The following is a 13,575-nucleotide window of genomic DNA, read 5'->3' as shown; positions in this document are numbered from 1 at the left end:
ATTTATTATGCAATAGTCCTCCTCCCCCTAATATTATTTGTTTACTCCTAATCTTATTTTTGTCATTAATAATGATAGTTCATTTTTTACTACTGTAAGCATGGCGTATAATATTCTATATTTTCATTTTAACTTTATATTTAAATTGTTTTCATATAAGAAATATATCACTGGATTTTGCTTTTCTAAATCCAATATTACTATCTTTTCCATTTAAGTTAGGTGTTCTGACCACATACAATTAATGTAAATATTAAGAGTGATTAAAAATTAAAAAAACTTATTCTAACTTATTTGATTCACATTTTCTTTTTTCATGCTTCCTTTGAATAAATTAGGCAATTTTTATATTCCATTTTCACCCTTTGTCACATTTTTACTGTAAATCTTATGTATATATTAATAGTTTCACTAAAGCTTATAGTTTATATTTTTAACTCATAACATTCTATATTCAGCTAACATTACAAAATGTCAGATGTAGTTTAGGAGCCCTATAGCAACACATTCCTTTCCCTCATGTTATACATTTTTAAGGGAAATGGGCTCTTATCCATAAAATTCAGTAGATTCACAAAGTAGCTTATGACTTACAAGCAAGTGGCCTTATGCTACAATAAAATGATTTTTTAATGACATTAGGTTTGTGGCAACACTGTGTAGTTTGTACTGTTATACAAAATGTTGTCTTTATAATTATTATTACTACTAGTAGTAGTAGTGGTAGCAGTCCAGATCCCCCTGCCTCGGCCTCCCACAGTGCTAGGACTGTAGGTGTGAGCCACCACGCCTGGCCAGGTTTTTTTAATACTAAACAACAGAAATATTCATCTACATCAAAGTACATATTAATAAAAACTAAATTAGTTTCCTAAATATGCTGTAAAAATTTACCAAAAATTGGAGGGCTTAAAACAATTGGTAATTATTTTTTCACAGTTCTGGAGGCTAGAGACCCAAAATCGAGCTATCAGCAGAGCCCCAGACAGCCTATATGCTCTGGGGAGTCTCTTTCCTAGCCTCTTCCAGTTTCCAGTGCCTCCTGGAATTTCCAGGCTTCGTTTCTTGAATCACTCTCATCTCTACTTTCTTGGTCACTTTGCCTCTTCCCCTTCATATACCTCTCCCCTGGGTCTCTTTTAAGGTCATTTTTCATTGGATTTAGGGCCTACCTGGGTAATCCAGGATGATCTCATCTTGTGAACTTTACATTAGTAACATCTGCAAGGACCTTTTTTCCAACTGACACCACATGTGTAAGTTCTGTAGGTTAGAATATAGTCACATATCTCAGGGTAGGGGAGTACTATTCAGCCCATGATAAGAGCCAAGAAATAAAAGTGACAGTGAGAGACAAAATTAAGTCACAAAGATACAGTAATCCATGAATATTGTTTCAAAATTCATTAATAAAGTCACATTAATCAGATATAATACAGCATAGATTTCATTTAAATACTTATTCATGGAGCTCTTTTAAAAGAAACAAGACAGTGAGCATTATTTTTATCAAGAATTCTTTGGAAATAGGTTACTTATTAAACCTTCATTGGCATCTACTGGCATAGAGATTCCTCAGCTTTTGTAGTTTATGTCAGAGACAGCAATAGGTCAGAAAATTATTGTTTTAGGAATAACATAAAATGATGTGATATTTTTAAGAAGTTCACTGAGTGTTCAAAATGACATGCTATTAAAAAGAAATTTTTATGGAATTATTTATTAGATTCTATTATTCAGTATATAGTCTATGTGCTTTTAATTTCTTTCTATTATGTTTAATTATGAACACTGACATTTATTTTGATTGATGTGCTGCTATAATTCACGTGGCTCTGTTTGGTTTTCCCAGACATTCTTCAACACAACATTTGACTTCAAGACTTATTATAAGGTTAAAATATTCAACAAAGTGTGGTTTTGGCATAATTGAAAAATAGATCAATTGGAAAGAATGGGGAGTCCAGAAATAGCCTCCCACAGGTACATATAGTTGTCCTGTCATATGGGTAGAAAATTGGTTTCAAGATGCCCCTCAGACACCAAAATCCACAGATGCCCAAGTCCCTTATATATAATGGCATAGCACTTCATATAACCTACATACATACTCTCATATACTTTAAATCATCTTTAGATTAATTATCTTATATAATGCAGTATAAATTCTATAAGAATAGTGGTTTTACTATGTTGCTTAAGGAATTATGACAAGGAAAAATATCTGTTAGCACAGATGCAACCGTCTGATTTTATTTTTTAATATGTATTTTTTAACTGTGGTTGTGTTGAATTCACAGATGTGAAATCCACAGATATGGAGTGCCAACTCTAATCCAACTTTTGACAAAGTATACAAAAGGCAATTGAGTGGAAAAAATATAGGCTTGCCAAAAATAGTTCTACAATAACTTAATATCCATATACAGACAGTTTATATCTTGCACTGTATACAAAAATCAATTCAAAGTGGATAGTAGACGTAAATGTAAACCTAAAACTAAGAGAATTCTACAAGAAGATATAGGAAAAATTTTTATTATCTTATAATAGACAAATATTTCTTAGTCAAAATAACAAAAGCATGTCCCACAAAGAAACAAATTGATACATTTGATTAAAATTCAGAGTCTGGTCTTTCAAGACACTACTAAAGTAATAAAAGGTAAAACACATTGAATGTATCATTAAATTTCCACTCTTAGGTAGTAAGATAAATGAAAGCATTGGTCTTTAGGAATTTCAAACACTTTTTATAGGTATTTTATTTTTAATAACAATAACATGGAGAAAACACAATAGAATACTACTCAGTTATAAAAAGAATAAACTGTTGGTAAGCACAACATGGATGAATCAGTATAATTATTTTGCGGAAAGCAGACACTCCTTGTTCTCTACCAAAATGAGTGTATAATGTAGGAATTCATTTAAACAAATTTCTGGAAAATATAAACTAATCTTAATGGTTCTACAAAGCAGGTCAGTGGTTGCCTGAAGTATGTCAGAAGGGAGAGGTTATCAGGGAGTAGACAGAAACTTTTGAGATTGATGGATAAATTAATTCTCTTGATGGTGTGTTAGTCCCTTGGTGTAAATATTTGATAAGTCAAAACTTATCAAATTGTGTATGTTAAATACATGTGTATAGTTTATTGCATGTAATAAAAATAGTTGTATAACTATATATAGTTTATTGCATGGAAATTTCACCTCAGTAGTTAGTTACTGCATTGTGGATGGCCTGCAGTTTTAGAGATTTTTTCTGAAGGGAGACAATTATTCTTGTTTGCTTTCTGTCAAAAAGTGGGGGCCACATGCAAGAGACAGACCTCTTAGGCTAACTTAAATAATGTTCAAAAAGAATGTTCAAGATAATGGCCTGGTCAATCCAAGAAATCCTACGCAGGTGTATGTGTGGAACAGTGTTAAGACAAATAGATCCATGGAACAGGATAAAAGTGTGGATACAGAGTCTCACATATGGGGACAGTTGAGTTTTGACCCAGGTACCAAGTCAATCCATGGAACTAGAACACTGCGCCTGGTGGAGTTTTCCCACAAAAATCTCCGAAGCATGAATATCTATGTGAAAAAAAAAAAGTCATAATTTTTTACCTGTGCCACTCTCAATATATAAATTCATGTCACAGAAGTTATATACTTAAAAAGCTAAAAATATACTTTGTAACAATAACATAGGCATAAATGCACTGGAAAAAATCTAGCATGCAATATAGGAAAAGAAAAAAATGAATTAGACTCTATATAATTTAAAATACCTACCCATCAAAGCAAATAATTAAAACAATTATAAGATAATAAACATATTTGGCTGGGAGTGGTGGCTCACGCCTGTAATCCCAGCACTTTGGGAAGCTGAGGCGGGTGGATCACGAGGTCAAGAGATTGAGACCAGCCTGGCCAAGATGATGAAACCCCGTCTCTACTAAAAATACAAAACATTAACTGGGCATGGTGGCAAGCGCCTGTAGTCCCAGCTACTCGGGAGGCTGAGGCAGGAGAATGGCACGAATCCAAGAGACAGAGCTTGCAGTGAGCCGAGATTGCACCACTACACTCCAGCCTGGGCAGCAGAGCGAGACTCCACCGCAAAAAAAAAAAAAAAATAATAATAATAAACATATTTGGAGAATACAGTCCCAATACTGTTTTTCAAACAATAAAACTCATATATGGAATACATAAAGAATTTCTACATACTGAAAATTAAATATAGGCAAAATCTTAATCAAATACATCACAAAGATGACATACAGATGACCAATAAGCAAATGAAAAGTTTTTCAATATTAATAGTTTTTAAGGAATTTATATCAGGACCACTATTTAGTACACCTACACACACATACACACAGAACAATGGTTATGATTTCAATAAACAGAAAACGACTAATCACAAAAATGTAAGCAATAATTTGGAGGAACTAGAACTTTCAAATATTTCAAATATTTCCAGTTACCATGAAAAATATTACGATTGTTTTGACCAATTAATAATTTCTTTAAAAATTAAACATATACTTAGGACTTCTATTTAGGCACAATGTAAGAAAAATTATGCCTATAAAATATTAATACAAGAATATTTATAGTAGCCTTATTCATAAGAGCTAAAATGTCCATCTGTGACAGACTGGATTAAGAAAATGTGGCACATATACACCATGGAATACTATGCAGCCATAAAAAAGGTGAGTTTGCGTCCTTTGTAGGGACATGGATGCAGCTGGAAACCATCATTCTTAGCAAACTATCACAAGAAGAGAAAACCAAACACCGCATGTTCTCACTCATAGGTGGGAACTGAACAATGAGATCACTTGGACTCCGGAAGGGGAACATCACACACTGGGGCCTATCATGGGGAGGGGGGAGGGGGGAGGGATTGCATTGGGGAGTTATACCGGATATAAATGATGAATTGATGGGTGCTGACGAGTTGATGGGTGCAGCACACCAACATGGCACAAGTATACATATGTAACAAACCTGCACGTTATGCACATGTACCCTAGAACTTAAAGTATAAAAAAAAAAAAAAAAATTAGAAACACCCAAGCTTCATCAATAGGACAATGGAAAAATATGTTGTGATATATCAATATAATAGCTTACTATCAGATAATATAAAGGAATAAATTACTGACATATAAAAGAAAATCGACATACTGCTTCATTTGGTTGTGTTTTCTTGAGGATTTTTGCGTCTATGATCATCAGAAATGTTGGATGTTATTATCCACTGTGAGCATTAGGCAGTGCATCAAGGCAGAAAACCTAATAAATAAATTCTGGACTTAAATTCAACACTTGACCAATTGTACCTAATGGAAAACTACAGGACACTTTACGCATTAACAATAGAAAGTATATTCTCCTCTGCACATGACACATACTCCCAGATCAACCACATGGTCAGCCATAAAAAAAGCCTGAATAAATTTAAAAAATAGAAATCACACCAGCCATACTATCGGACGACAGTGGAACAACATCAAGAATCAATACCAAGAAGATATCGCAAAACCACACAACTACATGAAAATGAAACAACTTATTTCTGAATGACTGTTGAGTAAACAATAAAATTAAGGTAGAAATAAAAATCTTCTTTAAAATAAATGAAACAGAGACACAACATACCAATGTCCCTCGGATGCACCATAAACAGGATTAAGTGGAAAGTTTGTAGTACTAAACACCTACCTCAAAAAATAAGAAAGATCTCAAATTAACAACCTAACTTTACAACCAGAAAAACTAGAAAAACAAGAAAAAAGTAACCCCAAAGCTTGCAGAGGAAAATAAATAACTAAAATTGGAGGAGAATTGAACAAAAGTGAGAATAAAAAAACCTATACAAATAATTAACAAATCCAAAAGTTGTTTTTTTGCATAGTTAAAAAATCAGTAGACTGCTAATGGGATTAACAAAGAAAAAGAAAAGAGAGAGAAGACCAAAATAAACACAATCATAAATGACAAAGGTGACATTAGAACTGATCTCATAGAAATGCAAAGGGTCTCAGAGACTACTATGACCATCTCCATGCACATCAACTAGAAAATCTAGAGGAAATGTATAAATTCCTGGAAACACACAATCTTCCAAGATTGAATAAGGAAGCAACAGTAACTCTAAAGAGACTAATACTGAGTTCTAAAATGGAATCTGTAATAAAAAATACACCAACCCAAAAGAGTCTTGGAGCAGTTGAATTCACAGCTGAATTCTATCAGATAAACAAGAGCTAGTACCAATACTGCTGAAACTATTCCAAAAAACCAGGGAGAAGGGCCTCTTTCCTTATCATTCTACAAAACCAGCATCATCCTGATACCAAAACCTAGCAAAGACACAAGGAAAAAAATTAAAAATGATAATTATTTATACTATAAACGAATTATACACTGTTACAATTTGTTGCAAAACATACTTTTTGCTCATTTTTGTTTTATTTATTCAATTAAACATTTATCTTAATGTCTTCATTTATTTTTTAAATGCAATTTATACGTTTCTGATATGGAAAATACAGCAGTGTAAACAGAAACATTTGCAATAGTGTGCTTTTAAGATCAAAATAATCATATTCATTTCCTTCTTTCAAGGAAACATCATCTATAAAGCCATCCAATACCTATTTGAATCTGGTTTCAGTATCAAAAATTTGTAAGAATTAATATAGAGATTGTATGTAACTTTCATGCCATACTGAAAACATCAATGTATGAAGACTGCTCTTACTGTAGTTCGATTACTTGATTATATGTTTGTTTCTATTTATTTTTCTTATTCACCGTGAATTTCTCCATATCCCAGCAAGAAGAGATGAAATATTTTCTTCTCTCCTTCTGAGATTTTTTCCACATTCCGTGATTATATCATTTCAGGTCAGATATGCATTCTGCGAAATACACAAGCACACATAGACATGCAACATAGAGGCACATAAAATTTCTAGTTTAATTAGGCAAGTTTAAAAAATTTTAGTATACCTGAGGAGACTATAAGAACAGAAGTGCTCGCAAATGACAGCATAAAGTAGATTAGCAGCCAGATGCTAATGGCACTATCTGAGCAAAGTAAATCTGATAAACTGGCAAAGCTTAATTGTTGGCTCAATACTGAACTCATATGCTAAAAAATTGGATTGTCTTTCCAGATGAATTTAAAATGACAAGCTATGGAAATCCATTTAAACAGAATATTGAAAAATACTAGCTCCTATCAAACAACTAGTTACAATATCTGCTGGAGAGGAAAAGGACAATCAGTGATGTCATGTCTCTGATAGTATTTCATCCTGCATTTTTCTCACCTTCAGGAAAGAACAATCCTCATGATAAAAGATACATTTTTGAATTACTTTTCCTTATTCATTTGTCTCTATTGTTACATATTTGAAGTCCCTGTGTAGCATGGAAAAAGTCTTACTTATATTTCACTGCATGGATTCAATAAATAGTTGCATATTTTTGGCGGTTTTGTTTCAAGTGAACATTCTGTACAAAATGTATTTGTCAAAAAAGACTCAAATATAAAAATGTTTACATTGGTGCTATTAACTGAATTCACCTATACACATTAAAACTAAAAGGTTACATATGAAATGATCTTCACTCTAATTATTTAAAATTAATTGCTCCCCTATAATGTAAAATATAATGCATACATGTTTATATATTTTAGCTATTTTTTCTATAAAGTTCCCTTAATACAAAAATTATTTTAAAATTTGAATATCAAAATATTTTCCATTTGTGCAAGACTACTGTGTTGCTTTTACTGGATATATTTACATTTTAATTATGTTTTTATAACTTTTCTATTCAACAGCTTATGGTTTATAACATTTTAATATAATTCTAACTTGGCAGAATCAAAATTAAACTAGAGAGTTTTTGAAAACACATAACCTGTCAACTTTAGAGAACAATTCTAGTGAATAGTCAAATTATATATCAAAACCAAAAACATTCAAGGCTACAAGAAGATTTAATTGGACATGTTGTTAAATATCTAGAAAATTTACTCAAATAGCAGTTGAGCTCTAATACAAAAACTGCAATTTGTTATGTCATCTAAAACAGATACATATGCTTTTATATGTATCTGGATTACACTTGTTCTTGACTTGTATTCCTATCACAAATAAACATTTGGTATTGCTAGTTAGTACAGAAAAACATGAGAAATGGTTGGAAGTTAAATTTATTTTTGTATTTTGAAATACACATGGAAACAAGAATAACTTCTTCCGTATTGTTATGCAGATTATAATTTCAGAGTTGTTTTCTCACATCTCTTTCATCAAGTCTCCTAATAAAAAATAGTAATTCTAACACAACTCTAACAGTGACTGAGCTGCCAAAAATTTCACTGCCAATGAATTAAATCATGTTGTTTACAATAATTTGCTGACTCTTAATCTGAAGAAAGTACTTTGTGGAACTAATGATGATGCTAATTGTGCATTTCTATGCTCTGAAATGACAATGATATAATAACAAATTAATCTCATTTCAATGTGCATTTTGGATGCAAACCATAAAATACATTACAGAAGACATTTTGATTGAAGTTTGCTAAAGGTAAAGTTTTTAAGAAAACAAATGTTTATCATTTATTTATGCTTGTGAATCTCCTATATACATGGTCTTTTATTTGTAAGGGAGAAGGGAGATTATGACAAGAGATTGATACAAAAAAGGAATAAATATTTATTTTGATAGCTACACGTAAATGTATATTGAGGCCTATGTGCAAATTTCAATTAGAACATTAATAGTAAAATATGATGACTACTTTTGCAAGGCCAATATTATCCTGCCATTCGTAGTATGTATTGGCAATAATATAATTTTTTCTCTTGATTATTTAGTGGCTAGATTTTAATTTAGTTGATTGTAAAACTCATTGACTCTTGTTATCAATTATGTTGGTTACTTTTTAGCATATGTACCACATAAAAAGCAAGAAAAGGTAAAAAGCAAAAATTTAACTTATTAAAAATTTTCATTTTTATTATTTTATTACCTTTTCCATTTTTAACAATTATATCATTATGCTTAGTGACAAAGCAGAGTAACATGAAATTTTTTTAAAACCTGTAAGCTAAAAATTAGCATATTCACAAATATCAAAATAAATTAAAATTAGATTGAAGAAACAGCTTTCTATAAAGAAATGTAGGAATCAAACTTTAAAAAGAAATCAAAATAGCACCTAAAATTGTTTTCTTAAACTTCTGGTCATCTCTCCAACAGGATTGTTAGATATCTCCTAAGTAGGTTGTCATGGGTTTCTCTGTTGATGATTTCCAGTGACTTTTCAGAATTGATAAATCATTTTGTTGAACTTTAAATTGTGCTCAAAACTTAAAATCTCTTAAGAAAAGAGTTAAATTCAGATTCTTTAACTTATAAAGATTCTTCACAGCTATGGTTTTATTAAAATCTATATGACTTTGTTAAATTTATCCAACAATCCTAATTGTAAAAATTAATTATAACTTGATTTCTCAAATATATGTTCTTAGGCTAGCTCCTTTTTCCTAAATTTTCTAAGCCCAACATGTAATAATTACATGAACTAATAAATTACAGATATTTTAAAATTCAGAAATGCATGTTTCTCAATAGTGTGTTAAGTGTTTGTTAAATACATGCTCTCAATTTAAAGCTACATCACTTAATGAACGTTTATTCAAAGTGAAACTACGCAATTCCTATTGATCATAACATTACACAGATTTTAATAGAAATTTATATAATAAATCCTTGGATCCCATACCATATAGTCATGTTTTATATAAATAACTACTTTTATTTCATTCTCTCCTATATGTAAGGTTTCTATTTCTTTTACTAGCCATTTGCAATGTTTAGGACCTATACATTCTCACTGTGTCCTGACTCTTAGGGTGGATTGTGTTTCTCTATCTCTCTCTACTATCTATAATTGCATTAGTTCTCTACTTTTGTGCAACAAATTACTAAAAAGTCATCAGGCTAAGTGAATATACTTCTATTACCTCACAGTTTCTGTTGATCAGATAAATCTGGGCATGGGTAAATCAGTGTTCTGTACAGGGTCAGCCTGAACTCAAGTTGCCAGGACCACTGTATTCCCATCTGGAGGCACCACTGAGGAAGACTCTACTTCCAAGTTAATTCAAGTAGTTGACAGAATTCATTTCCTTGTGAATACGTGAATGAGAGTTCCAGCGTCATGTTGGCTGTTGGCTGGAGGTCATCTTCACGACCTAGAAGCAACTGTAGTTTCAAGCCAAGTAGATTTCTTTATTATCTTCGTATCACTTCAAACATGCAAGGACATTCTTTGACTCCTAAATTATAAGATAGGGTACATTATTTAACCTAGTAAGAGTGACATTACATCACCTTTGCCTTATTTTATTGGTTATAAGAAAGACTCATGTCCAACTCATATTCTGTGGGAGAGGACTGTACGTCATACACATCAGCAAGTAAGGAGCAATGGGGATCATTGTATGGTTTGTCTGCCACAATATTGCTAGCATTAGGGTTTTTGGTAAATTCATTTTATCTGTTTGAGAAAGTTTCTTTCTATTCCTAGTTTATAGAAAGTTTTTAATCATGAATGGATGTTGACTATATTAAGAGTTTTTCTACATCTTATTAATAAGCATATAAGCTTTAGCCTTTAATGAATAAAGGAAGTGGACTGCATTAATTTATTTTTGGATATTAAACCCAAGTTGCATTTTGGGGATACATTTAATATTATAATTCTATATGGTACCAGATTTTACTTGCTAATATTTTTGTCGAAGATTTTGAGGTGAATGTTTATGATTTGTATGTGTCCTTAATTTTATTTCTTGTAACATCATGATAATCTCACATAATTACAACGTTATTCTCATAAAACAATTTTAAAGGTATTCTCTCATGTTATCAGAGAGTTGTGGAAATACTAATATTGTTTACTTCTTAAACGTTGGATAGGATTTATTGGTAAATGCTCATTTTTTCATGGTAATGTTAATTTTTGCTAAGTATACTTATGTAATATAAATATAATCTTTCCAATTTTATTCTGATGAGCATTTTTATGGTATGCAATTTTTTATTCATTCATTTTTAGCTACCCTTTTTCTTTTTATTTAAAATGGGTTTCTATTGGACAGTGTAGGGTATGGTCTTGTTTGCTTTTTTAATTTTATTATGATAATCTCCTTTTTTATGGGAGTCATGAGACCACTTACTTTTAATACAATTTGTTGCTTTGTTTGGACTTAAGCCTATCTTATTTTTGTTATTTTGTTATCTTATATATTCATGAGTCTTTCTCCTTAACGTTTTGCCTGCCTTCATTTAGAATAGTTTATTTTTTTATGATTCCATTTTATCTTCAACCTTGTCTTAGTAGTTTACCTACATTATATATATTTTTGGTACTTGTATTAGGATTTAAAATATACATGTTTAATTATAACAATTTGCAGTCTAATAATATTATAACATTTAATTGCAACTCTATGCTCCCATTTTCTCTTCCCAATTCTGTGCAATGATAGTTACACAATTTTCATTCTGCATATGTTATAAACCCCAACATATATTTTTTAACTTTATATAGACTCATATTTTAAAATAATAAAAAATGGGGAAAATGCTTGTATATACATCAAATATTCTCCGTGTCCTTGTGTAAACCCAAATATCTGTCTAGCAATTTGTTTCATAAACTTGAAAACTGTTGTTTTAAAGTATTTTTCATAGGGCAAGTCAACTAACAATGAATTCTCTCATCATTTCTCTGTATTTGAAAAATTATATTACCTAGATTTTTAAAAATAATTTTCTAGGCTATAAGATTTTGTGATGACAGGTTTTTGACTTTTTATACCAAATAAATAATTTTTTTATAATTTTTTCTCTACAATATTCTATTATTGTTATTACAACAATTTTAATATGATTACTTTTTCTTAATTTCAAGATATTTTTCTCTTTTCTTCTTGATTTTTAGCAGTAGGAATTTGATGGGCCTAGATATATTTTTTCTTTGTGTTCATTGTTTTCTGTTTTCTGAGTTTTACACATCTGTGATTTGGAATCATTCAGTAATTTGGGAAAATAATGAGCCATTCTTTTTTCAAATACTCCTTCTACTCCATCCTTCCCCCTTTGGCTTCTGAGACTCTAATTACATGTATAGCATTTATTACTTCTCAAGACCTTTGGGTCCTTTATTATGTATCTTTAACTTATTTTCTCTTTTTCATTTTCATTTTTGACCATTTCTAGTAACTTATAATTAAGTTTGTTCATTTTTTCATCTTTTGTGTCTGGTCTTGTCATAAACCCATTGAAGAAATTCTTCACTTCTGATATAACATGTGTTATTTTAACATTTGCCTTTCACTATGTTCTGGTTTCCAGCTCTCTTTTCAGGGTCCTGTGACTATTTGGAATTTAGTTTACCTAGTTGCCTTGCAACCTCAGCACTATGAAGAGGTCAAAAATAGTTTTGATTTCATAGATTAACAATTTATTTTCCCATTAGAGATTGAATGATGTTTTCTTGCAACTTTCTACATTTTAATGAGAAACAACATCTTCAAGGTTTGGCTTTAATCTTTGCTAAACCAGATCCAGAATATCAGTAAAGGGTTGGAGTTCACCTTTACGAGGTTTCAGCTGAATATCAGAAAGGTCATTAATTTCACTCCACGCTGGCTCTTGGGAAACCAAAGAACTCCCAGCATTTCACAACTTCTATAATGTCTGTTCACCTCAAAGCTCCCTGATACCATTTGTCACTCAAAACTTGCAGAATCTTTTCCTGTGTATGCATAGACTATTATTGGGATAAACAATGAAAGAATTACTTATTTCAATTTCCGGACCTCTTCTTCTCTAGTACTCTGCATACGAAGTCTAGCAACTTTAGCCTCCTCAACTCTGACCTCGGTTTCTTCATCTCAGTGGGACCAGCATGATATTCTTGGACTTTCAACTTCCAGCTTTGCAGCATTGTAAGTGTGTATAGGCAGAAAGCTGAGGAACTTTTGTGTGTTTCATTTTATGTTTTTCCTTCCACAGGATTCATAGTTCTATGCTATCAATTGTCTAATATTGACGAAGTTGTTTTTTTATATACTTTTATCAGTTTTCTAATTGTTTATGAGTGGAAGGATAGTCCAAAATGGTTAGTCCATTAGGATCTCAAGCTGACTCTAACTTTTATTTATCTTCATCATATTATAAACAACTTTAATAGTGAAACAGAATCTGGCACAGATATATGAAAACATTGCATATATATTTTTTCAATTTTTTATTTTGTATTACTTGCCTCTACAAACCCTATTTTAAATAAAACAAACGTGTTTCAGTTGGAAATGAGAACAAACACCCTCTGTATCTATCAAATGTTTTCTTCCATTCATTAATTCTGGGAAACCCCATTGTCTCAGCCCAAAATCTCCTCAAGCTGATAAGCAACTTCAGCAAAGTCTCAGGATACAAAATTAATGTGCAAAAATCACAAGCATT

This window comes from Colobus angolensis, unplaced genomic scaffold (genome assembly GCF_000951035.1).
Source record: "Colobus angolensis palliatus isolate OR3802 unplaced genomic scaffold, Cang.pa_1.0 Scaffold29, whole genome shotgun sequence".
In the NCBI taxonomy this organism is placed as follows: Eukaryota; Metazoa; Chordata; class Mammalia; order Primates; family Cercopithecidae; genus Colobus; species Colobus angolensis.
Note: the sequence above shows the minus strand (reverse complement) of the source record.